The sequence below is a fragment of the Oncorhynchus masou genome, chromosome 31, assembly GCF_036934945.1.
Source record: "Oncorhynchus masou masou isolate Uvic2021 chromosome 31, UVic_Omas_1.1, whole genome shotgun sequence".
Lineage (NCBI taxonomy): Eukaryota > Metazoa > Chordata > Actinopteri > Salmoniformes > Salmonidae > Oncorhynchus > Oncorhynchus masou.
This window is the reverse complement of record NC_088242.1, coordinates 41,045,275-41,056,883: the sequence shown is the minus strand read 5'-3', so window position 1 is coordinate 41,056,883 and position 11,609 is coordinate 41,045,275. Positions and strand designations below refer to the sequence as shown.

General features: G+C 40.1%; 1 pseudogene; it reads right to left on the bottom strand.

Annotated features, from left to right (window-relative positions):
• Positions 1-236: 236 nt before the first annotated feature.
• On the bottom strand, positions 237-10,430 carry LOC135524949 (ankyrin repeat and fibronectin type-III domain-containing protein 1-like; annotated as a pseudogene).
• Between the last annotated feature and the right edge of the window lie 1,179 nt (positions 10,431-11,609).

Sequence of the window (11,609 nt, the reverse complement as noted above, 5' to 3'; positions counted from 1 at the left end):
CAAATGCACTTTATGCAGTTGACTTCTGATCAGTGTACTTCAGATAAGTTTCACATAACTTTTTAATGACTTTTAATTGCTTTGGGTTTAGTGCACACTGTCATAACAGTCTCAATCATTCATTTGGAGACAACTGCACAAACCATTGTAAGTCACAATAGGCCAACTAACCTGAGGTCAACTGAATGTACATAGTTGAATAAATAACAGTAATGGGAAAAAATAAGGAAATCCTACTAGACAGAGCAGTACTGACCCAGCTCAAAGACCTGCAGAGGCAAGGTGAGAAAGCCTGAGTAGGGGTTATTCTGGCCTGTGGCTGTACACATGTTGTCTGAGGGGGGCAGCAGTAGCAGGAAAGGACACCTTGTCCCCAAACTCCAACACTTCCTGGGCAAAGATACGGAATTCTTGTGCCTGGAAGAGGGGGACAGCACACTGAGTCACAACTATGACATTATTGCCATGTAGTAGATTGATATACAACATGGATGTAAGTAATGGATGGCTGGAAGGATGGTTAAAATGTATTACAACTTCAGATCTTTACTGTGGTCATCTTTGGGTGTTTCTGACATTTTATATTTTTTTGGAAGGCTCAGGATCTACAATGCTTATCCAGTGGTAATAAGCAATAGTTTATGGATGGATGGATGCTGACCTGGCTGACAGGGATGCTCATGTGGGTCAAGAGGTCCTTGGCAGCACTGCGTAGGTCCTGTCGGAGGCGGTGTGGAGCGCTCTGGACATCCTGGTCCATCTCCAGAGACTCCAAAGAACTGAGGGTCTGCAGCCATTGCCACTCCTACCTGACACACACACACACACACACACAAATCTATTACAGACAACAGCTAGTGTTTCAATAACAATAGTGTAACATGAAGTCAATAAATTCACTAATAAACCCAGATATCCAGCTACTTCACCTAGACACATTACAGTTGTTTCGTTTCTTGGTGTGACAAAGGACGTTGGGCAGCTTTTGAGGCACCAGGGCTCTGCTCTGGTCCATGGCGCTACACAGCTTCAGGTAGCCCAGGTACAGGCTTGGGCAGAGGAGCTTCTTGCTCCGTCTGTGGTATGCCAGCTTCTCCTGAAATAATGATGGGAACCAGATGGGGAATACATGAGACTGGGATTGCCTTTGATATTGCTTATTTTAATGTCATTTATTTAGATATTGTTGTTGCTTTGAGGATCAGGTTGCTCCAGTCTATGGTATTTGGGGGTTTTAAGTTCAAATTAAATAATAACCATATAGTGCATTTCATTTTTGTTCAATTATATAATTTGTACATATTTGGAATCATAAACTATATTTATACTGTATCCAATACATCAATGGAGTTGATCGTGACCGCCGGAACTGAAGCTCCAACCATTGTTTTTGGAATAAAAAAATGAGCATTTCGCTGCAACATCTGCTAAACTGTGTACACGAACACTGAACTTTTATTTGATTAGCCTTTCTGGATATGTACAGTAGGGCCTATTGCAATGAGCAGCGCACTAACACAAGGTAACTATCTATCTCTTGTTAAACAATCAAACCATGGTAAAATCACACTCACAGCTGATCCCAATTGCCTCCATCATTGGCCACCGATTTACCAGTCCCTAAAGCAGATGCTCGGGGAAACTTTTAGTTTTGATTTCTGCCAATATTTTTCAAGACCTCTGGTGGGTATTACCATCGGAACAAATTAATCTAGCTTTTTTAGCAGACTAAGGGCAATTTATCTATTTGACAATAATTACGTACAACTGAAATAAAGTATTTTTACTTGTTTGTTTACCATCTAAAGTACCAATTTACCCGACACCTCTTCATTTCCAATTCATGTAATCCATTAATTAAGACTTGTCTTTAACCTTTTCACGTGTGAGTTCCAAATATCTCTAACGGTCACACCAGCGTGAGTTTATTTATGCACGTGATGTCAAAATGCGCTCACTGTTCCCAAATGTGATTGTTAAGAAACAGGAGAGTTCCTCTACACTGTCCTCAAATCAAGGCACACTACCTGTTAATTATCTATAGACCATGTTTCAACTTGTCAATTTTTAATTATTTTCTAACAACAGTTTGAATTGAGGTGTGTTCCACCTCATTAATTCACATAAGAAGTAGCCCATTTCAAATCAAATCATATTTGTCACATACACATATTTAGCAGATGCTATTGCTTGTGTAGCGAATTGTATGTTTGAGGCTTTACTGAGCTAGGGAAAAGCTTCACTCTTCAACGAGAGCCCAATCACTTCCTCAGTGTTTCCCCAGATAAGAATGAAGACATTGCACATCTCTAGTCAGAACCGGTCTTGTACAGACTTTTCCCCACAGCACATTTTCTCCCTGGCACCTGCATTGCCTTCATTGTTTTCCTTACAAATTGGACTTTGGATATGTGTGCATTCCTATCACAGTAAGTGGCTTATTTTCTGTATATCGTGTTTTCGTTTCTACTGTAGCACACAGTATGTATTTTCTTTTAATTTTACCTTTATTTAACTAGGCAAGTCAGTTAAGAACAAATTCTTATTTACTATGGCAGCCTATCCCAGCCAAACCTTCCCTTTCCCCAAAAACAGAAGATGCTGAGCCAATTATGAGCCTGTAGACTGCTGCACCACTCGGGAGCCATGGATCAAAATTTATTTATTTTATTCATGTTTTCAAGTGCTGGTGACAAATCATGCATTCTGATTCTAGCATAGATTAGTCTTACAGGCTCTTCCGGGATAACCAGAATGCATTGTAGGATGTCAACAAACATGGTGCCATACATAGCCAGCAAACAGCTTAGCATTAGCTCATCATAATCAGTACAACCTTCGGAAAGTCGGAGCTCTAAAAAGAGGCCCGCGTTCCCAAGTTGGTATTCCGAGCTGGATGACCGCAAAAAATAAAATCCCAGTTGGAGCTAGTTTTTATCCGAGTTCCCAGTTGTCTTGAACACACTGAAGTCAGAGATTTCCGAGTTCCCAGTTGTTTTGAACACGGCATCAGATTGTAACGTTGGTATGTTAAGGTTACCAGCTAAGACGCCCCTTTCCGGGGTTTTATTTTTATTTAGTGTATAAACTTCTCCTGTGTTTGCACCCTGCATCATATGCCCCTACGATACCTTTCTCCATTTCTACCCCCATGGACTTTAACATCTCTAGGGTAGGTGAGACGCTAACGTCGCACCAGGCCAACATCCGGTGAAACTGCAGAGCGCTAACATTCTAAATACACCATTTGTTATAGTAAACATTCTTGTAAATACATGTATTTTACATCATTTAAAAGATGAACATCTTATTAATCCAGCCACTGTGTCAGATTTAAAAGTCTTTACTGCGAAAGCAAACAATGCGATTTTCTGAGGACAGCTCCCCTACACACAAGTATTACTAGCATTTTCCAACCAAGCATTAGCGCCATGAAAGTCAGAAATAAAAATAAAATAAATCGCTTACCTTTGAAGATCTTCCTCTGGTGGCAATGCCAAGTGTCCTAACTACACAGTGAATGTTCGTTTTGTTTGATAACATTTTTATAGCCTAACACGTAACATTTGTAATCCGCTTGCGTCGTGATTTCCATCTCATTCAACTTTGGACGAAGCGTTCGTGGTAATTACACACACTAAACAAACGTTTATTCAGTCATGGTTGGTTTCATTGCAATCCTCTCGTCGCAATCCACTCTAACCCTACTAACACAACCATATGTGATTGTTCTTTTCCCGGGACGTATTGACCGAATGAAACCGATTTGAAGACACCAATCAATGACCTCATTGCGCACCAATGGTAGGACCGGTCTATCGTTGATTGACTGTATTTTGGCCCAATGACCACTGATCATCTTGAAATCTAGCTTGGAAGATAGCCAATGAGCTGAGGTAAACGGCAATATGTAATGGTTATATGTTTGAAGACCAGCCTTTGTCGTAAACTCTGGCGTAAAAGAGGTTCATTTGCTATTACAAATCCTACTTGATGGAGCCACGAGTGTTACGCATAGCAGTACATAGTTAATAGCATTTTCAGCAAGTTTATATATTTAAATTATGGTGAATAAATCAGGAAAAGCTAAAACAAAGTCTAGGTATACAGATTTAACACAAATTATAGAGGAAATTAATAGAGAAAGCGAAACCGAGTAAATAGTTATACTTGTTATTTTTATATATATATATTTTTGGTGTGTGTTAGAATAGCATTAATGTATTTTGTATATAGTTCTTTCCTTCAAAATGTATCACTGTACCAATTCGGCCACTTGGGGTACATTTGGGTACATTTGTGTGGGACACTTGGGTGACTTCATGCTCAATGTCATGTAGCTCGCTCATTTTTTAAGTTATCTGCCATCGTATGTCCTTCATTCAAATCATCCGCAGCATCCTATCTGTATGTTTGGCTGTTCTTGGTCATTTGAAAGATGATGCAGCAACAATAAAAAACAGAAAACGTATGTTTATTTCCTTGTACATTCAATTCACATTTCCACAAAATTCAGGGTGTTTCCTTTCAAATGATACCAAGAATATGCATATCCTTGCCTCTGGCAGTTAGATTAGGGTATGTCTTCAGGCGGAAATTGAGAAGAAGGGGGGGGTACCCCAAAGAGGTTAATACCCCACACAAACCCCCATAAAATGGTTTCATCCCTGTTTAGCTTTCACGCTATGGCAGGCAGTAGGCTTGTATTTGGTGTGATGATCTGTGAGGTGATAAGAATTTATTTTCTTTGTGAAAAACTGTAAACGACTGGTCAAGTCATATGCTCCGGTTCTTGTATACACTGTAACAAGTACATCGAACATTTGTTATATGCTGAAAAGTGACTAAACTAAGTAAATATTTTTCAGAAAATGGGCACAGCCATCTTTGATTTTGTTTATTTGCGTATTATAGTGAAAGGCATTCTGGGATTAGGGAGTTTTCGCCAACTCAAACATAAACAAACATCGCTAAAGAATTTACACATCTCCTTTCTAAACAATATTGCATTTCTCCCTTATGTTCACCAGAGATTTGGTACATTGTAAACACATCTAGCTGTTAAATTGCTAACTTATGTTGTTTTTTGTCAGCCCAAACTGTTATTTAAACGGGTTTTGTCACATCTGCTTCACCTCTCTTGTGCTTGTCTCCAACCCCTCCAGGTTTTGGCCATTTTCTCCATTATCCCCTGTGCATTTATACATGTGTTTTCTATTTGTCTGTTGCCAGTTTGTCTTGTCTCGTCAAGCCTACCAGCGTGTTATTCCGTACTACTGCTCTCTTTAGTCCCTGTTTTCTAGTTCTTCCGGTTTTGAACATTCTGCCTATCCTCACCCTGAGCCTGCCTGCCGTTCTGTACCTTACGGACACTTCCCTGGATTACTGAGCTCTGCCTGCCCTTGACCTGTCATTTTCCTGCCCCCTGTTTTGTCAATAAACTTCTGTGATTCGAACTGTCTGCATCTGGGTCTTATCCTGAGTTCTGATAGGTTTATGGAATGAGTTTAGCTGTGTTTCTTGTGATGTTTGGATGAGGAAGTTCGCATTTATCTTTTACAATAAAAGGTGAAATTGAGAAACAAAGTTGTGGAGACCTTTATTTCCCATCAGTACAAAACATTGAAAACGATGCTGTGAAGATGCGTTTGTTGCATCATACGTTCTGTTGTTAATGTTCCAATCACATATTTGTGATCGTACGCTACAAGGACCCCTCAACAGCAATCACAAATACGTGATCGTACACATCAAAGGGTTAAAAAGAAAGTTGTCTTTAAAAATAATGGTAATGTCTTATCAAGATCTGGGGGAGTTATATTATCTACTCATACTTTTTCAATCAAATGTAGCCTATTAAATCTATTTCAAATTGCACATTTTATATTATTTCGCCATTTGAGGTGAAAAATGTAAATTAAATATAGGCTTACTACTTATATATTCTTATTATACTTGAAGTACTTTTACATTCACGAGCCTTATGGTTTCCGATACACCTGTCAATATTTCCTTGAGGGCGGGAGTAGAGAACCTAGTTTTAGCTGTCTAGTAGCATAATTACTTGACATGGTATCAGCAAGAAATCAACTGATATGCTGTTTTATTCTTGTGGGTTTTTGGTTCAAAAACATTTAACATTCAGGTCCAGCGTTGACTTGCAGGTGCACGTTAAATTCTGCTTGTCCATTGCAATTGACCCAATATGTCTGAAAGACTCCAATCTTCAAATTACTCTCATTTAAATGAATGACGTTTCAGGGAATTTGAGCATAAGAGATTACGGGAGCTGTTTTGTTGGCATGGGTCCATTGTCTATAGCATTTACATGTCTGCTGTGACTGTGAGTCAACTGGACTAGCTTGATAGACTACTTAGATACAAGTGACCAGTAGGTATGACAGGCAGGGAATTGCCATGTGTGTTTACAATGAAAATAATCACAAGCAATGTGGTTAAGGGTAAATGTAGGGAACAGTTTAAACATTGCTATTTTGGTTTGGCATGAATGGAGCCTTATACTCTGTGTATGCTGAAATGCAGTTACTGTAAATACTGGCAGGAATCCAAATAGCTACAATTCATATTTTGTATCACTATCCTCAGATTCAAACTCGATCCAAATTCAATCCAATTAGCTATTAAAAATGATTCCATTTTAGTCCCTGGGGATTATGCAATGTTTAAGGAAAAGGGTGTCAGTGTCGCTACAGTGTTTAGCTACAAACACCAGTGATTGTAATGGGTTGGGACCGACATGGAGGGTGATGAGCAGCATGTCCAAAGCCGTGGGCTCCTTGGGGAAGATATTCGACTTGCGTTGGAGCTGGAGCTTACAAGGCTGGATCCACTTGGGACATGCGTTCATGTCCCTCAGCAACACCAGCAGGGCATTGCAATACTTATCTTTGATTGGCTCAAAATAAACTTGACCCAGCTCCTGAGTTCCCAGCATGCCCCGCAAAAACATCCCCAAAAATACACTTTCAAAGACACATTAACTTTGATGGTTTTGACCAGAATCTGATGGTTCCAATTAATATTTGACCAATATTCTGACCAATTTTAATCAATATTTAATGGTGTTGGCTAAGAGTTGCGTGTTTCGATGAAGATTGGATGATTTTGACCACGTTATCAGTCGTAACCAGTCATAAACAACCATGAGTGTTTCTAAGGTGTTATTAATGAGTCCTGTGTGGCTCAGTCGGTAGAGCATGGCGCTTGCAACGCCAAGCGTCGTGGGTTCGATTCCCGCTGGGGCCACCCATATGTAAAAAGTAGTGGCCCCAGCCGACTTGTAAGTCGCTTTGGACAAAAGCGTCTGCTAAATGGGATATATTATTTATATTATATATTATTAAGGTGTTATGTCATGTTTATAACAGTATTGACGTGTAAGGAAGAACCTGGAGCTGGGAGATGGCCTGCAGCATCTTGAGGCATGTCTGGAGGGTGCATGAGCAGAAGGACTGGGAGGGGCTGAGACACTGCTGCAGCCACGGAATCTCCTCCGATAGGTAGGACACCTGGGGATGGAGGATACAGAATCACTTTCTTTTACGCTACATAAATGACCAGTTATTAGAAAGTAAAGGGTAAAATGGTAATGGCACAGTAATAACTTATACTTGTTTATTTCTACAGGACTCATTAAATCAAGCACCACGGGGTACCATTAGGTATCATATTCTTAGCATGTTAGACATTTTGTTGAATAATTTTAATTACTGCTAGTACCAGAAAGTACTAACTGTAAATACCAGTGGAAACTGTCAAATGTGAAACGTGAGGAATGGAACTAGTGCGTTTGTGCCTTAGTGAAGCATAGGAAGTCCTGCATCAGTGAGCTGGAGTAGGAGTCCTCTATCTCTATGATGGGGATCTGTTCACCAGGTGTCACCATGACGTTGTCGTCTTGGTAGGATATAGATGTCAAGTAGAAACCTTTGAAAGACCATAGAGACAAAGCAGTCACTTAGTTTTGAACAATTCTCAAAAGTCGCTAATTCAAGACAGCACAATGGTGGCCTTGAACTATTAATTCTAACAATCGCCTATAGTTAAAATGACATTTGAGATTATATTTTGTGACATTTGTAGCATTTATTGGTGTCAAAACAAATTGTCTCATGAAAGTGAAGATGTAAGAAGGCAGGAGATACAATACATTAATCACCTCGCTAGATCATAAAGGAACAATTGCCCAGACAGAGGTTGAGTTTATGAGTTCCCGGTTTATTAAGCCAACTCAACACAGACTACTGTTTGGCCGTAGCCCACGCCAAATAAATTAAGGATACCCACATAAAACAACCGTGACCATCTCTTATTAAGACCAGACGTAAGAGAAAGAACAATGGCTAAACATGGTCTTCAATTTGCGATGCTCCACCCCCCGTCGCTCCACTAACCACCAGGATGCCTGGCACAAGACATTCCAGGCATTCCCATGGTTGGCAGATAGCAGGTTGACTGGCATGTCGAACCCCGCGAACACTGGGTGGTGGTAAGTCCAACACAACCAAAGAACAGTATAACGCATAACACACAGCTGTCTGTGCGGGTCTCAATACATACAGGTGTAAAGGGAGACTAGAAAAGTGGTTATGTACCGTTTCAAGCTTTTGACAAATTTGCTGTTGGGCTGGAAGAGGTGGCGCAGGCTTTTGGATACATTGTTTCCTCACATGTGGAGGGGCTTGCACTGCTCTGGAAGGACGAGACATTCAACACAATGATTCATAGAATTACAAAGCCAAATACACAGTAAGAATGTACAGTAGGAATCTATTTTCCTCAGTGCATCACTGTTAGGAATGGGATCTTGTGTCCCACAATTTAGGTGTATGTGGTGTGGTGGAATGTGTTGTTCTATTCAGGTTAAGTTGACACAGACACTCACACTCTGCTGCAGATTATAGGGCCAGAGGGAACCAGTCATTCTCAGTGCATTCCCAAAGGGGGGCTGGATGTGTGAGTGTGTGTTTTATTGGTTTTATTATCCTTGTGGGGCCCAGAAGTGGTACATGTCAGAAATAAAATGCTATTTCAGGCTTAGGGGTTAGGGTTAGGTTTAAGGGTTAGGAGTTAGGTTTAGGGTTATTGGGTTTGGGGTTAAGGTTGGCATTAGGATTAAGGTTAGGATTAGGGTTAGGCTCAGGCCATTTAAGTCAATAAATGCCCTATTCAGGAGAAATTAACTCATTTTCTTTTCATGAGACGAGTCGAGGTGGAATAACACGAAAACGAGCTGCAGCTCAACTCGCCCCCCCACTAAACCCCCCTTTTCTTACCGCCCTGACACTGAGTAAGACAGACAGGTATAGCCGTCCGCTGGGGTGCCAGTGTTAGTCAGGGCCCCTTTCACAGTTTAATTAATAGTGTTTGGAGAAGGGGTGCCGGCAGGGCGGGGGTGGGAGGGTGGTAGCAGACAGCGGTCCTGGAGGCCTGTAGAGGGACCGGGCTGCAGCCAGTCAGTGCTAATTTATACCCCTTAAACTAGCGTCAAGCCTCCGTCTCTACAAGAACAACAAACATGACCCGGTACAGACGATCTTGGCTACCGTGCATGAACTTGTGCTGCGTACTCTGGAAAAGCCTGGCCAGGGGACTGAATGCTGACTATTATATAGACTATTACTGATGACTATATGTCATGTTGCATTATATCATTATGCTATATGTGTATATAGTATACACTGCTACCCCTCTGACTACTATACATGACGTTACATTATGTCATTACACTATGCATATAGTATAATTATACACAGTATACTATATATATATATGCACATACTGTACAACTACTACAATTACTATGGCATATGACATATACAGTATCATTGCACTATATAAACTATATAGTATAATTATACATAGTACACTATATATACAGTATATGCATATATTATATCCGACCATTACACTATTGGGCTGAGCTGACTGACTGACTGTTTGGTTGTGAAACTGGATTCACAACCAACAGTGAAAATCTTCTGTGTGATCTGGCCTTGACATTCATGGAGCCAATTTACTGTAAGTGGTATTTTAGAAAGAAATGCAAACCTGGGAGCCAGCTAACGGTGAAGCATTGAACAATATCCCCAAGAGATACTTGGCATTTTATATGCTCCTACTCCAAGTGATTGACCCATTATTCATTTTGGGAGAACGGCTGTCTCATGAAAAGATGGTGGCTCATTTCAGTGTGGCACACAGTATGACTCACATTTCCCCTAACCAGATTAATATAGCCCCAGTCTAACCTTAATATCGAGCAGGATTCAGAACGGTCTGATCCAATATCAGTGTTGAGGTGAAAGAGAAGAGAAGATAGGGAGAATGTTTATACCGTGGCACACACAGTGAAGGTGTGCCTCTTTAATGTGTCCCAGTAGCTCCCTCCAACCTGCCGATACATTCATTTTTTTTAAATATAACTATGAACTTTATCAAACAAAACATACATGTATTGTGTAACATGAAGTCCTATGAGTGTCATCTCATGAAGATCATCAAAGGTTAGTGATTCATTTTATCTCCATTTGTGCTTTTTGTGACTCCGCTCTTTGCCTGGAAAAATGGCTGCATTTTTCTGTTAGTTGGTGGTGACCTAACATAATATATTTATAGAACAAAAAATGTATTTGAAAACAAAATTCAGTGTCGGTTCATAAAATTGTACTATATTACATAGATACATACATACTGTAGAATGATTAATCATGCAATTATTATTCTCAATTATTATTCTCAAGTTAACCAAAAGCATTTAGCTACAAATGCCTGTTCTCGCCATTTTCAGTTGAATTCATCTAACTATCTTTCATGGCAACTCATAAGCAGGCCATGTCCTATTTGTTTCATAGTCAATATATTTTCATATTTCATGACAGTGTAACAGTTAGCTTTGTTTACATAAGGATGAAAGAACACAATATGTCTGTCATGGAATGGTATTCTGATATGTCAGATGAAGAGTTAGACCAGAAAGTCAGAGCCATTAAGGCAAGGATGCCCCATGCAGGCCTTAGTATGTTCAAAGGAAGTCTCAGAGCAATGGGCCATCATGTACAATGGTGAAGAGTATTTGCAGCATGTAGCTGGTGTTGGTATCATTGCCAGAATGATTCTGTATTATTTTGGTTAGGTCAGGGTGTGACATGGGGGATTTATGTGTTTGCCTGGTCTAGGGGTTTTGTATGTTTATGGGGTGTTCTGGTCCAGGTGATTATGTAAGTCTATGGTTGCCTAGATTGGTTCTCAATTAGAGGCAGGTGTTTATCTTTGTCTCTGATTGGGAACCATATTTAGGCAGCCATGTTCTTTGGGTATTTTGTGGGTGGTTGTTTCCTTGGAGGTGTTCTCTGCACCAGATAGGACTGTTTTGGGTTTTGCAACGTTTGTTATTTTGTATTTGTATAGTGTTCACGTTATCGTCTTTTATTAAACATGTTGAACACGAACTACGCTGCATTTTGGTCCTCCTCTCCTTCGACGGAAGGAAACCGTTACAACTCGTCCACATTGATAAAAATCATAAATTGATAAGGTAGTAAGATGTATAATGTCTCCATCAAATCTAAGTAGTTATTTTAACTTTT